We start from the raw sequence: 15,519 nt of genomic DNA, 5'->3' as shown, positions 1-15,519 counted from the left end.
CCAGTGCCGATAGGCCGTCTGTTAGGTACAACCAACGTGAAGTTAACATGGCCATCTCGTGCTAAACGCGTCAACCGGCACTGATCAACATACATCCGCGTTGTACTCGTGCTGAATTTGATGTTGGCCCTCATTGCAGACAAAAAAACGGCCGTTTCTGAACTTTGTCTTTTTTGGCAACAAAGTGGCCGCAGTGAGATTTGTGTCCACATGCATGTGGAAAACAACGCCACCGAATGCTTGTTCCACAATTGTGTATCACCTGCATCTGCAAGCTGCTTTCAAACAGAGCGGGTCTGAGAAACAAAACCATGGAATTTTGCGCTCATCAGTAATGCTGTATGTTTCCAGTGGGGCAATCATGTTTTATTATAGGTCATTCGACGCGCAATCGCACGGCAAACACGATGGTGTAGCTTAAAAAATTAACACATGTACAGCTTTTAAGTTATTTGAAAGAAACACTACTCCAGGTAGAGTTTGCTTGGTGCTCGAGGTAGAGTTTGCAATTGCTGCAGAAACTATTTGCATGCACAGAAAAACTTGCCGCTGGATTTACGCCCTAATTGGAACATGCTCTTTCATTCTGAAATGAAAAACATGGGGTTGGAATTTTTTTTTTAAAAAATGGACCCCCAAAACTTTTAGTTATCACCCGGCGATCAAAAAGGTAGTCAACAAATAGTACCATCGTTTGATATCGTTTGCAATTAAAAGCAGCCTTTTTTCATTGGTTCGAGAGATATCATTTTGGAACCTTTTGCTACCCAAAAAACGGCCGTTTTCAAATTCTGCAGAAATCTTGCGTTACACCTGTTTCGACGCACAAGTTCGTTCCCGTGCTACGATATGACATAAACTGTCCAATTCCGGAAGGTTTTCAGGTAGGTACAAAAAACGTGATTTTTTTTAAAAAATGACCATCTCGTGCATAACGCACCAACCGGCACAGAACATCCGTCCGCTTGGTAGTTGTGCTGAATTTGGTATTGGCCCTCATTTGAGGCGCAAAAACGTCCGTTTCTGAATTTTGAATTTTTTCGCAACAAAGTGGCCGCGGCGGGATTTGTGTCCACTTGCATGTTGAGAACAACGCCATTAAATGCTTGTTGCACATTTTGTATCGTTTGCACCGGCAATCTGCTTTCGGACGGAACGAGTCTCAGAAACAAAAGCATGGAACCTTGCGCGCATCAAGAATGCTGTATGTTTCCAGTGGTACAATAAAGTTTTATTATGAGTCATTCGACGTGTAATCGCACGGCGAACATGATTGTGTAACTTTAGAATAACGCATGTATAGTTTTAAGTTATTTGAAAAAAACACTCACAACCGGCGCTCGATGTAGAGTTTGCAATTACTGCAGACACTGTTTACATGCACAGAAACACTTACCGCTGCATTTACATACTAAATGGACCATGGCCTTTGATTCTAAAATGGCATGCACCACTGCAAACATGAAGCATTCTTGATGCGCGCAAAATTCCATGGTTCTGTTTCTGAGACTCGCTCCGTTTGAAAGTAGATTGCTCTTGCAGGCGATACACAATGATGGCAGATACATTCAGTGGCGTTGTTGTCAACATGCAAGTAACGCAAGCAATGCAAAGTAATGCAAGCAACGTTTTTTGGTAGTAAAACGTTCCAAGCTCAGATCTCTTGAACCAAGGAAAATAGAAGGCTGTTTTTACTTGCAAATGATGTAAAACGATGCTGCCACTTGTTGACAACATTTTTGATCACCGCGTGGTTGCCCAAAATTTTATGCGTGACCATTTTTTTCGGAAGAAATGAAAGTTTTCCCAACTCGATTTTCCATTCCAGAATGAAAAGGCATAGTTAATTAGGTGTGTAAATGCTGCGGCAAGTGTTTCTGTGCGTGCAAACAGTTTCTGCAGCAATTACAAAATCTACATCGAGCGCCGTTTGCAAGTTTTTTCTTCTTCAAATAACCTAAAAACTATACATGCGTTAATTAATCAAGCTACACCATCGTGTTTGCCGTGCGATTACGCTTCGAATGACCTGTAACAAAACATGGTTGCGCCAGTGGAAACACACAGCATTCTTGGTGCGCGCAAAGTTCCATGGTTTTGTTTCTGAGACCCGATCCGTTTGGAAAGATTGCCGGTGCCAACGATGCACAATGGTGAAACAAACATTCAGTGCCGTTATTGTCAACATGCAAGTGAACACAAATTTCGCCGCAACTACTCTTTTGCTAAAAAAGTCAAACTTGAGAAACGATCAGTTGTTCGTCTTCATTGACGTCCAACAGCAAATTCAGCGCGAGTACAAAGCGGGTGCATGTTCTGTGCCCGTTGTCGCGTTTTGCACGAGATGGCCATTTTTTGAAGATAATTTCACGTTGGTTGTATCTAACTGAAAACCTATCAGCACTGAACAGTTTATTTCACACCGCAGGAGGGTGATGCAATTTTGCGTCAAAACAGCTGTAACGCAACACCTGTGCGGAATTTGAAAAGGGCCGTGATTTAGGTAGTAAAACGTTCCACACTCATATCTCCTAAAACAATGAAAATAGAGGGCTGGTTTTACTTGCAAACGATGTAAAACGATGTTACCGCATGTTGACCACATTTTTGATCACCGGGTGGCGACCAAAAGTTATGGGCGTGACCATCTTTCCGAAAGAATAAAATTTTACCAAACTTGATTTTTTCAATACAGAATGAAAGAGCATGACCCATTTACTGTGTAAATGTGGGGGAAGTGTTTTTGTGCATGCAAACAGTTTCTACGGCATTGTCAAGGTCTGCATCGAGCGCCGCTTATGAGTGTTTGTCTCAAATAACTTAACTTAACTTAAAAAAGTAACGCATGTATAGTTTTTAAGTTACACCGTCGCGTTCGCCGTGCGATTACGCGTCTAATGACCTAGCATAGAACATGACTGCACCACTGGAAACATAAAGCATACTTGATACGCGCAAATTTCCATGGTGTTGTTTCTGAGAACCGCTCTATTTGAAAGCAGATCGCACGTGCAAACGATACACAATGGTGGAACACACATTTAGTGGCGTTGTTGTCAACATGCAAGTGAACACAAATCTCACCCCGGCCACTTTGTTGCGAAGGAGTCAAAATTCAGAAACGGACTCTTTTTCGTCTCAAATGTGGTGCGAATAACAAATTCAGCACAAGTATAAAGCGGATGCATGTTCTGTGCCGTTTGACGCGTTTTGCACGAGATGGCCCCTTTTCAAGAGAATTTGACGTTGGTTGTACCAAACTGAAAACCTATTGGCACTGGACAGCTTATGTCACGCCATAGCATGGGAAGGCAATGCTGCGTCAAAACAGGTGTAACGCAACACCTGCGCATAATTTAACAACGGCCGTTTTGGGGTAGCAAAACGTTCCAAACTCATACCTCTCGAACCAATAAAAATAGAAGGCTGTTTGTAACTGGAAATGATGTAAAACGATGCAACCACTCGTTGACTGCATTTTTGATCACCGAGAGATGACCAAAAATTTTGGGCACGACAATTTTTTAAAAAAGTTTCCAAGCGCAATTTTTCCATTACAGACTGAAAGGGCGTGGTCCATTTAGTGTGCACATGTAGCGGCAAGTGTTTCCGTGCACGCAAAGAGTTTCTATAGCAATTACAAAATCTACATCGAGCGCCGCTTGTGAGTGTTTTTTTTAATGACCTAAAATCTATACATTTGTTTACTTTCCTAGTTGCACCATTGTGTTCGCCGTGCGATTACGCGTCTAATGGCCTATAATGCAACATGTCTGCACCACTGGAAACATACAGCATACTTGATGCGTGCAAATTCCCATGGTTTCGTTTCTGAGACCCGCTCCGTTTGAAAGCAGATTGCGCGTGGAAGCAATACACAGTGATGGAACAAACATTCAGTGCCGTTGTTGTCAACATACAAGTGAGCACAAATTTCGTCGCGGCCACTTTGTTGCAAAACAAAGCAAAACTCAGAAACGGACGCTTTTTCGTCTCAAATGTGGTGCCAATAGCAAATTTGGCACGAGTATGAAGCGGATGCATGCTCTGTGCCAGTTGACGCGTTTTGCACGAGATAGCCATTTTTCATCAAAATTTCACGTTGGTGTTACCTAACTGGAAAAGTATCGGCATTGGACAGTATTTGTCACAGCACAGCACGGGAAGGCAATTGTACATCAAAACGGGTGCAACGCAACACCTGTGCAGAATTTGAAAACGGCCGTTTTTTGGGTAGTAAAACGTTCCAAACTCATATCCCTCAAACCAATGAAAATAGAAGGCAGCTTTTACTTGCAAACGATGTAAAACGATGTTACCACTTGTTGACCACATGTTTGATCACCGGTTGATGACCAAAAATTTTGGACGTGACCTTTTTTCGAAAAAATGAAAATTTCCAAGCGCAATTTTTCATTCCAGAATGAAAGCGCATCTTCCATTTAGTGTGTCAGGGCAGCGGCAAGTGTTTCTATGCATGTAAACTGTTGCCGGACGGTTCAGTGCTGCCAGTACCTGGCAGTATCGAATTGCTTGATAGTACCGAAATTCCGGTATTTTTGAGCTTTTTGGTGAAAAAGTGTTCAAAGCGCTGCGGAAGGGTTTCAGATCGTTTTTGGCGTCGGAAGTGGTAGGATGGTTTTTCGACGGTGTGTTAAATAGTTGTATTTACGAGTCAGAAGACCACCTTCTCCATACGCACACTTCTTCACGATGGCGGCGCCTGGCGACCACCGCCGCTTCCCCGCCACCCCGCTGGGTAATCGCCGCGGCGGGCAAGAGGGGACTGGTCACCATTGTGAGATCCGATCCTTTGGCAAAACCCGCCGGGCCTTGGAGGTGGGCACGATATCGCTGCCCGTGCCCGTGGAATGCTTGTAACTGAGCAGTGCGGCACCAAATACTTTGCAGACTGCCAACAGCCTGCTCAAGGTGCATGTACCTTGAGTGCGTGTTGCGGGATACGTCACGGGAGGCATACAACTTATGGCAATGGGTGTACTTCACAGTCTTGTTTGACTTTGCGCTTTAGAAATTGAGTTGGCTTTATCAAGCCAGGTCGGCATTGCGTACGGCTGGTCGTGTTCTGCATTTACTTTGCGGAAACTGCCGTTCCATTTCGCACAGATCCTTCTACGCTCTTTTTATTCGAAAATGTGCCTTTCCGAGAGCTGGAATTCTAGCATCATGATTTCTATGATTTCTATGATTTCTACTCTGGAATTCTAGCATCATGAATTCTATGATTTTTTATTGTTTTAGTGTCATGCCAGAAGTTATCATGGCTGCAGCACTACCACACCATTATCTTAGTCAATGTCCAGAGATCGAGTGCGTTATCAGGCGCCTCCAAACTGGTATGAATGAAACTTCTAGCAGAAAGAAGCTGTGCAATAGCTGAAAAATAGCTGAAATATAGCCCGCCAGAAATAGCTGCGATCCAACGTGGTCGGCGTCAATGGTATGCAGACAGGGGGACGCGGCTCCAGCCACATCTCGGCACATCCCGCGGCACGCCGCGCACAAAAGGCGCCCTCCCTCTTGTGGCGGGCAGGGGCGGCTCGCCCCCGACCGGCGAGTCAGACGGTTCTGAGACGCAAGACCTTACGATACCTTTAGCGTTTGCACTTGAGAAACGAACTGCTTGCTAGTTCGGACAGCTGACTTCGCAATGTTGTATACTGCACGCAGTTGCGCTTGTGTTGAACATAAAACGTTAGATTCATGGGCATGTGGGCTCTCCTGTGCAGATTGCATATCTATTACCTGCGTGGAAGCCGTTTTCACGTTAAGTTGAATCACTGAAAAGTTTTAAAAGTTCAAGTGTTTCTAGGAGGTTCTACTATACACTAAACACTCTGACAAAAAACGGCTTCCATGCAATTTCACTAGTATGCATAAGCAGGCCTTTTGTATCCAACTTAGATTATTTGCATGTCAAACAAGCCTTTTAATCATGTCAGAGACCCTACTCATACTTGTAGCATTTGTAGTTTGAGAGGTGTTGCACGGTAAATATAATTAACTAGTTGCAAATCCCTTGAAGCTGTGTGCATGTTATGAATGATCACTCGACATTAAACTCATTAATATGTGGTTTGGTAACAGCAATGGCGTCTTACGCTGGTGCAAGCCAAGCCCTACAAGTAATTTCATTGTGCAGGTATAATACTTCGGCATGCAGACAATCAGCTAGAAACAATGCATTTGAGCCAAATCCTACCAACAGGTTTTTTGTCACCCTTATATGTTTCTATAACTATGCACGCCAGCATTTGCATGAATTGACGTTGAAAGCTTCTTGTCTTACGGTCAGTTAGCATTTTATGCATGCCAGATGGAGCCGGCTGTTTAGCTCAGTGTCAAGGTCCCAAAAAAGGGATACACAACCTTAGCAAGAGGGACCAAATAGAAGCCCTCTGACTGACGTTCCAGGTTATGGCACTACGGGTGGGTGGGGCCGGGTCCGAGTCCAATCGTGCCGTTGATCTTGGGTCCCGCGGGGTCCTCCGGTCGCTCTTCGAACGTCATCAAACAAAGGCCGTGACCGACTGGGGACCACTAGCCGAGATATATCCTCTGGTCACGCACTGTGGGCCCCTGGCCGACAAGGGGCTCATTCACTGTTTCAGAGACCCAGACCAATGTCAATCGTGGCCCCTGATCTTGCTCCTGTTTGGCAAATGGCCCCAAGGTTCAGGATGACAGGGAGCCATCTGTCTGGTGTTCGCGGTCTCTGGCCGAGTTAGACATCCGCATTGTCTCGGGGGTCCTTAACGGCACAAAAGGACCTCTGACCGATATTTCAAGTTATCACCCTACGGACCACGATTCTTTATGTGACCTACAGTCAATCTTGCGGGCCGATATGTCCTTCAGCCAGGCCCTTGATAGTCCGTTCTGTTGGGCCGCCCGGGTCCCTCTTCGGCTTCATCACACACTGCCCTTGGTCGCTTCGGGTTCATTGCGAGTTTGGGCCCTCTGTTAGATACTGGGCCTTCTTCCCACGGTCCGTTCCTATCCTAATTCGGAGCAGACTGTGTAGCACTGGTGGTGCCTGACCGGCATATAGACATATATTGGGTCAGGATGCCCCTGATCGGTACAAAGGGCCCTCTGACTGTCATTCAAGGGTCAGTCTCCGCAGGCCGGCACCCCTATATAGCACACCGACAAGTCGTTCGTACTCTTAGACCTTCCAATCGAGCCCTCGACCATCGAACCCGTTGGGTCCTCCATACTCTTTGGGCCTCCTACAACAATGCCTCAGACCGATTTGGAGTAATGGGCACTTCAGCCCATGCCGCCACGAAGCCGGCTGTGCGTTTCTCATGGTGTTTGATCCAACATATAGCCTGTTACCGGCCCAGGGGCCCCTGACCCGTACAGGGTCCTCTGGCAGGCATTGAAGTGACCGGACCTCCGAATGGCCTTTTGAACCCTTTGGGCCCTCAAGTTGGACGACGAATCGTGGGTCCGAGGGGACCTTCGGGCCTCTCGGATACGAAGCGGGGGCACATAGCCTAGTGCCCTGTCCTCCTCTGCCTACGCTGCTGTTTCAGAAGCAGCAACACTAGCCGCTTTTAGAGCTTCCAAATTCTATCAAATATTGAAAATATTGGCGACTGAAAAAGCTCTGGCTATGCTAGCGATGTGTTCTGCCGGCGGCTGTACCAACATCGGCCCTCTCCCGAAAATGGGGATAGGGAGGGGCCCAGAATGGATAGCTCATTCGTCATCACATGGGCTCAAGTACGTCCCCCTTATAGGCCTAAAATAGGATCATCCCCTCCCAGGTCTTTTCAGGCCATGTTCTCAGATCTTAGAGCAAAAATTGATCTTTCCGGACTTGACCTGTGGCTTGTCTGGGCATGCAAAAATGACACTTCCCAGACCCAACGTGTGCCATTTTTTAGTCCAGCCAGAAGTGGGCTGATCCCGGGCCTAAATGATGAGAGGTGCCTTTTCGGCGCATGGGATGTTTACCTTATCAGCTTAATAAATTAATCATGGAGCACTGGGGCACACGTCTCCACTTTGGTCCAGACGGGCCCCCAGCGCTCTTCGGGGCCAACAATCAAGGGTCCGACTAGGGGTCCCGAAGAATTGGCCAGAGACTGCATCAAGGGATCCTGGCCCGCGAATGTCCATCATTGCGCCTCTTGCGCTGATTGGTGGCCCTTGCGGACAATGAGGGCCAGTCAGTTGATTCGCGACCACTAATTTTTAACAGTCTTTCCCGTGGCGGCCTAAAGCCCATTTCCCAATTCGGGACCATTTTGGGGCCTACGATTGTCGGTCATAGGATCTTTTGCATTGGCCGGGATCCCTTAGGCAATGGGTAACCGCTGTGCTGGTCAGGGGAGGGGGGGGGGGATGGCGGTCAGTACGCCTTACAGGGGACCCCATGTCGGCAAGGGCCCCGAGTCAGCAATGGCTCCGTTTTCTAAGTAAGAACAGGAATGTGACCCCGAATGTCAGAGAGTCTCTAAAATTGACCAGCCCGATGATAATGAAAGGAGGAAGGATAAATGGCAATGATCAACGATGAGACAGTGAAAGAGCACTGTGTCGGAATGGGCCCAAGAATGAACGTCGCTCTGGACCTCCACCCCATCTCGGTCAGGGGCCGAATGAGCTGAACTGGAATCATCTGCCAATTATTGAACCCCTGCGTCGGTAAGCAATCCTTTGGCATCCGTGAGGCCCATTACGTCAATCCGGAATCAACTGCTCCGCTATGAGGGCCTCACGCGCCAGGGAGGAGACCAATGCAATGTGCATCCCTCTGTGGTCCTCGTGGTCGACCAGGGGGGGGGGGCAGCCACTGTGTCTCCAGAATAGTAGCCGGCAAGTACCCCGGTTGCCAAGTTTGGACGGAAATCCCCTTCAACATATGACTGGGAAAGGCAACGGGGTTGCCTAGTGTTCTACTTACGGGGCCACACGTCTACGAAAGGTAAGGGGTCTCCTTATTTTTTAATCCACTGTGTCCCTCACCGAACAGTGATGACAAATGACGACAGCTGGACACGGCGAAATATACTGGGCAAATCCGGTTATTCATCTGGGTGCCTTTTCACCAGGAGCCTTTATCCAGCTGTGTGCCACCCCCACCCTCTCTTACCAACGCCTTGGCCTTCCCTCTGTTATAAGATGGACCTTGCGGGATCTCTGATAGGCTCCTCTCGGTATTAAGCGTTTAAATGGACCATTAGATGTCATTTCATGGTTGAAGATGAAGAGCGCTGCGAAGTCCAAATCATACTGGTAGCGCTTTGTATCAGCGCTATGTTTTTCCCTGCAGTTTTCGATAGCACCGTCGTCTTAACAAGCGCCATGGTACCTCTACTGTTGCGAATGAAAGCACGTTTATGATTGGCCCAGCAGGCGGTAAGGACCTCTTACCGAGAAGCGCATTGGTTAAAATTTGAGCCATTGCGTCACAACGGACCCTGTAGTACTCCCATACCCAAAGCCAAAGTGTGGCTTGAAGAGCCATTATGGCGAACACCGTAGGGGAGAAATTAAAGCCATGGTATAACATGTTGTTGAGTCTGCGGGATAATACACTTGTCTTTGCACGTCTTTTTGCCTTAACAGAGTGTTTGATTTTCAGGAAACTTTGACGTTCAACTTGGTCAAGTGGGTCAGTTAACAGCAGGAAAGTCCTTACCAATCATGAGATCTTACTTACGACGGGTCACCGTTTGTTGTTTTTTTGCGAGGCTTTACCTTTCTTAGTTTGCAAACGTCAGAGAAACCCCCGTCCCGCTCCACCTGTCCCCGGTCTAAAATTGGCGATTCAGGTTGAGGATTAAATATTGTTGGCTGCCATCTTGTTAATCTATTGTATGTATGCTGTTGTAAACATCTGCATTTCAGATCATGAAGACATCAGCTGCTACAGGAGAGTGGCACATGTCACTACCAACATCAAAACATTGGTAGAAATTCAATGAGGAAGCCGAAAATTGTCATTTGCATGCGAGTTACATGCAAATCTAAAATAATTATCCGGTAATATGCAATTTTTGACATGTATTGTGCAGGAGTATCAATGCAAATTTACTTTTGGGGGATTACCGAAAATCAATGTTGGGCTGGGGCCTCCCAATGCCGATTCCCCTCGCCCCAGCCAACATTTCTAGCTGGAAAACTACAAAAAAATGAGATAAAAGCATGCTATTACACAAAACTATCTCATCTGGACAAAATTTATTGACCATGATCCAATGGTTAATATCTCCCCTTAATCACGCGTAAAAACTAGCACTGCTGTCATCATGCTCTCACCACACAACCTATATTCATTTCTACTATCAATGCAGGCGGTATATATGGTAGGCTGCCCGACTTTACAGCCTGTACTTAAATGTGTACAGTGATTATAATTATGGTTCTATCAGGACATTTTTACAATTCAATGTTAGCAAAAACAGGAATGAAACATACCATATTTGTCTACATGCAATGCCACGCTAACAAGTGCCAAGAAAATATGCACACGAATGAGCACTGCAGAATGAATGAGTTCCAGGGCTTTTCTGTTACAGTACGGGTGCAATCATCATGAAATAGCTGCAGTATCCTCAGAGGCAACTAAATGCCAACCTTTCACTGACCTCATAGGAGAATTGGAGCACAATACCATACAACCACCTGCTGTATGAAGTAATGCTCTTGGTAAAGGGGGAGATGACAATGCAATTTGTACCCAGGGGCGGATCCAGAGGGGGGCCATGGGGCCATGACCCCATCCCCTTGGGCCGCGAAGGGACTCACCGGCTCCGAGCAGGCCCATAGCCGGGCGAACAGGTGGAGTTTTTTTCAAACACAATACGCAACAAAACTGGTGATCCCTAAGCGGCCTAAAACAGTTGACTGGAAGTGGGGGGCCTATAATTACTGAAAAAATTCAGTGATTTGAGAAGCTGTGAGCTAGAAATTTTCAGCCCCTTTACACTGTCTTGGACCCATGCTGTTTTCGGGGACCCCGTGCTGCATACGCCCACTTGCAAGATCATTTCGATGGTAATGGCCGACGATCAAGGGTCCGACTAGGGGTCCCGTAGAGTTGGCCAGAGACTGTATCAAAGGATCCTGGTCCGCAAATGTCCATCAGTGGGCGCCTTGCGCTGATTGGTGGCCCCTGGGACGATGAGGGCCCTCCAGTCGATTCGCGACCACTAATTTCAAACAGTCTTTCCCGTGGTGGCTTAGAGCCCATTTCCAAATCCGGAACCATTTTGTGGTCCACGATTGCCAGCCAGAGGACCCTTTGCGTTGGTCGTAATCCATTAGGCAATGGGGAACCGCTGTTTTGGTCAGGGGGGGGGGGGGACTGTACGCCTAACAGGTGACTTCATGTCGGCAAAGACCCCGAGTCAGCAATGGTTCCGTTTTCTGAGTAGGGACAGGAATGCGACCCAGAATGTCAGAGAATCTCTTAAACTGACCGGCCCGCTGGTAATGAAAAAAGATGGGATAAATGCCAATGGTTCATAGTGAGACAGTGAAAGAGCACTGCGTCGGAATGGACCCAAGAATGAACGTAGCCCTGGACCTCACCCCATTTCGGTCAGGGGCCGAATGAGATGAACTGGAATCATCTGCCAGTTATTGCACCCCTGTGTCGGAAAGCAACCCTTTGGCATCAGTGAGGCCCCCTACGTCGATCCAGAATCAAATGCTTTGGTTTGAGGGAGGGGATCAATGCAATGTGCATCCCTCTGTGGCCCTCGTGATCGACCAGAGTGCCCCGGCCACCGTGTCTCCAGAATAGAAGCCGGCAAGTACCCTGGTTGGTTTGTTTGGACGGAAATCCCTTCAATCCCTGACCGAAAAAGGCAGTGGAGTTGCCTAGTGTTCTGCTCACGGGGCTCCATGTCCACGAAAGGTAAGAGGTCTCCTTAGTGTTTAATCCACTTGGTCCCCCAGCGAACAGTTATGACAAATGAACAAAGCTGCACCCAACGAAATATAATAGGCAAATCTGGTGATTTAGCTGGGTGCCTTTTCACCGGGAGCCTTTATCCAGCTGTGTGCCGCTCCCACCCCATGCTACCAATGCTTTGGCCTTCCCTCTGTTATAAGATGGGCCTTGTGGGATCTCAGATAGGCTCTCCTCGGGATAAGGCGTTTAGATGGCCCTTTCCGAACCTGAGATGCCCACTTTCTCAATCTAAAATATGTCATTTCATATTTTAGGTGACCATCAGGGTGCTTTTAGCAACCCTGTGCCCCCCCCCCCCCAAAGCAAGGCTCTGGCTGCGCCCCTGCCTACAAGCAGAAACAGATCAAATCAGCTCCGCGGAATGAGGGTCAATCGAGTGTCGGTTGGACCATTTTATGCCTAATGCAATCAAATTCCTGAGAGCTTTTTTGCGGTGGTGTGGTGTAAGGGAAGATAGTTCGGAAAACGCACTGCAGCAGGTGTCCGGTTTATATTTTACGCGCCAATCGGTAGCAATTCTGATCCGTAAACATGTGGCAAAGCAGCCATACGATCAGTGCACACTCAATCATGCGTGGGACGGCCGGGCCAGGGCAGTGACCGCCGACGGTGGACGGGGTAGGGCTCGAATAATAAGTTCCAAAATCTGTCATGTGAATAAAGAGCGGACAAGAGCCTCCATCTCTTTCTCCCCCCCCCCCCCTTCCCCGGGCACCGGACTTGCTTCCCAGACAAAGTTCCTGAAGTGTATCCTGAGCCTGGCCCCTCTCCCACTTTTTGAAACGTTCGCACGCTTGTGGCCTACCATGACCCTTTAGCAGAAGGCGCCGTGCCGTGGAAATGGGTGCGATATCGCTGGCTGTACCAGCAGAATGCCTGTTACTGAGCAGACCGCATGAGAAGACTATGCACACCGCCAACAGCTTCAGGAGACCAGAGTGCTTCTTGCTTAGAACACTGCAAGACGCATGCGGCCTACAGCTATCAGTATACTTTGTCTTCTTGTTCGACTTTGAACCTGATAAATTATTTTTGACTTCATGTAGGCAGGCATTTGGAGCATCGCGTTCAGCTGGTAATTTTATTACCTTTGGTATTGCTGTGCTCCTTTCATTCGAACCTACAGCTTGCGAAAGGCTGAAATATTAGTGGCATACTTGGATTTATGTTTATTGCAGCATTTTTGTGTCATTTAAGTTGTGCTGATGGCTTTAGAATGCGCGGCTAAATGCGCAAATTTAGAATGCGCAAATAGAATGCGCAGCTGACAAAGCTCAGGCATGCCTTTCACCCTCCGAGTGGTTGAGGGCGACCGGGGAGGCTTCCCTCCCACGCCAGAAATAATTGCGATTATATGGGGTCGGTGTCGGTGGTATGCAGACAGGGGGACGCCGCTTCGGCGCTTGCACTTTAGAAACGAGCTTTTTGCTAGTTTGGACAGTCGTATCACAGTGCTGAACAATACGCAGTTGCATTTGTGTCGAACATCAAACACCAGAACACACATGGGAAATTCCTACATAGTGCATAGCGTTATCGCCATCGACGCGGAATGTGATTATGTATGTTTCCGTCATACAACGTGGCTCATGCGCTTATGCCAGGAAGGCGACATGTCTCTAAGCGTGAGGGGTGAAAAGGCTAAATGCAATGCATTTTTCTGTCAAACCTCACCTAGCCTTAACTGTCGCTGCTATCAGGTATCCTTGTAAGAATGTGATGAAGTAAAAGAGCACACGTGCCGGTTAAGAGCTCCTTAGAAAGCCACCAGCCAGCCACATTCCTTGGTGGAAAGTACGTGCTGAAAATATCAGTCAGTTCCCGGCATCGCCTGTTGACGAGTGGTCCGGAGCAGTGAGGTGTTGGAAGGGACGGTGCGCTGATTGATGACTCTGTGAAGGCTAGGTGGTTGAAGTAAAGTCAACCAGTCTGGGGAGATTTTGCGCTCCAGGAGACACTTTTGTAAATGGGATTGAGAACGCGCTCCTATACACCCAGGGACAGCTTGTAGAAGTTTATAGTAACCAACTGAATATTAAGCATGCTGTGGTCTTATCATTGTTCTGCCAATCTCCTATCAGGTCCATGCGGACAGATGCTTTGTTTTGCCGATAGATATTAGGAAGCCTGAGAAGCCATGCTGCTTTTTTGGAGACGCATCACCTGAATCCCCCACGTCCTGTGAGCCGTTTGTTTGGCTGATGCTGCGTAATTTTCTGTTGATGCACTGGGTGAAAACTTTATCCTGCATAGCATCGACGAGATTCTCAGTGTGCCGTTGGTCATGCTTATGGCTGATCTTGTCACGCAAGTTTTTAGTGTTTAAAGTCTCGTTCGATTTGATTTTACTGTTGCTGGTATATACTGGTGGCAACACTTCTACGATGCTTCATATAAACCAGTGCTGGAATATCAACTGTGCATGAAACAAACATCACGAAAAGTTAAAACACGGAAAACATTGTGACATGTGGCATATTGAAAACCACACTGAACGTGGGAGTGCGCTCCTACTTCGTTGGTATGCGACGCTACTGTATGTGGGCGCCGATGATGATCAGTGGCTTGTATCAGCCAGTCTTTTGGTAAGTGTCTTGGTATACTCATTGCCAAAAGATGCTTTAATTTTTTCTTTTAGGTGGCACCTAGGACCGGGATAATCCTTGCAGTGAGGAAGTGACTGTGAGGCCAAGGCCTTGCTGTGAGTGAGGACAAGTTCAACAATTAAAGGGCAACTGTCAAGTGCAATATTTGACATCCCTATCAGTCCGCGAGAGGTTTAAGGAAGCCGTATATCCCAATTTGTCCCTTTGAGTTTTAATTGGAAGTGAGTGAAAGTAAGCTATGACTAAAAAAGCGCAGGCTTTGTTACTGTGGAACATTCTTCGGGATATCTACCCAACAATTCGTAAACGTTTAGCCCTGCCAGTACCTATGCCCACAATGTCTCAAAATCTGTAGATGCCCAACTCAACCCGTTCCTATAGCGCATCCATGACTTTACCTATGCCATGAGATGTTCTAGCGATAACTTCGGTTGCCATGCGTGGGACGGCCGGGCCACGGCAGTGGCCGCCGACGGCGGACGGGAGTAGGGCTCAAATAATTAGTTCCAAAATCTGTCATTTGAATAAAGAGCGGACAAGAGCTTCCATCTCTTTCTTCCCCCCCCCCTTCCCCGGGCACTGGGCTTGCCTTCCAGAAAAAGTTCCTGAAGTGTACCCTGAGCCTGGCCCCTCCCCCACTTTTTGAAACGTTCCTTCGCTTATGGTTCACCATGACTCTTTGGCAAAACGCACCGTGCCGGGGAAATGGGTGCGATATCGCTGGCTGCACCAGCAGAATGCCTGTAACTGAGCAGACCGCATGAGAAGACTATGCACACCGCCAACAGCTTCAGGAGACCAGAGTGCTTCTTGCTTAAAACATTGCGAGACGCATGCGGCCGGCAGCTCTCAGTATACTTTGCCTTCTTGTTCGACTTTGAACCTCATCAATTATTTTTGGCTTCATGTAGGCAGGCATTTGTAGCACCGCGTTCAGCTGATAATTTGAATCCATAA

This window comes from Pollicipes pollicipes, unplaced genomic scaffold (genome assembly GCF_011947565.3).
Source record: "Pollicipes pollicipes isolate AB1234 unplaced genomic scaffold, Ppol_2.1 Scaffold_3087;HRSCAF=3621_pilon_pilon_pilon, whole genome shotgun sequence".
NCBI classification, from domain to species: Eukaryota; Metazoa; Arthropoda; class Thecostraca; order Pollicipedomorpha; family Pollicipedidae; genus Pollicipes; species Pollicipes pollicipes.
This window is presented reverse-complemented; position numbering follows the sequence as displayed.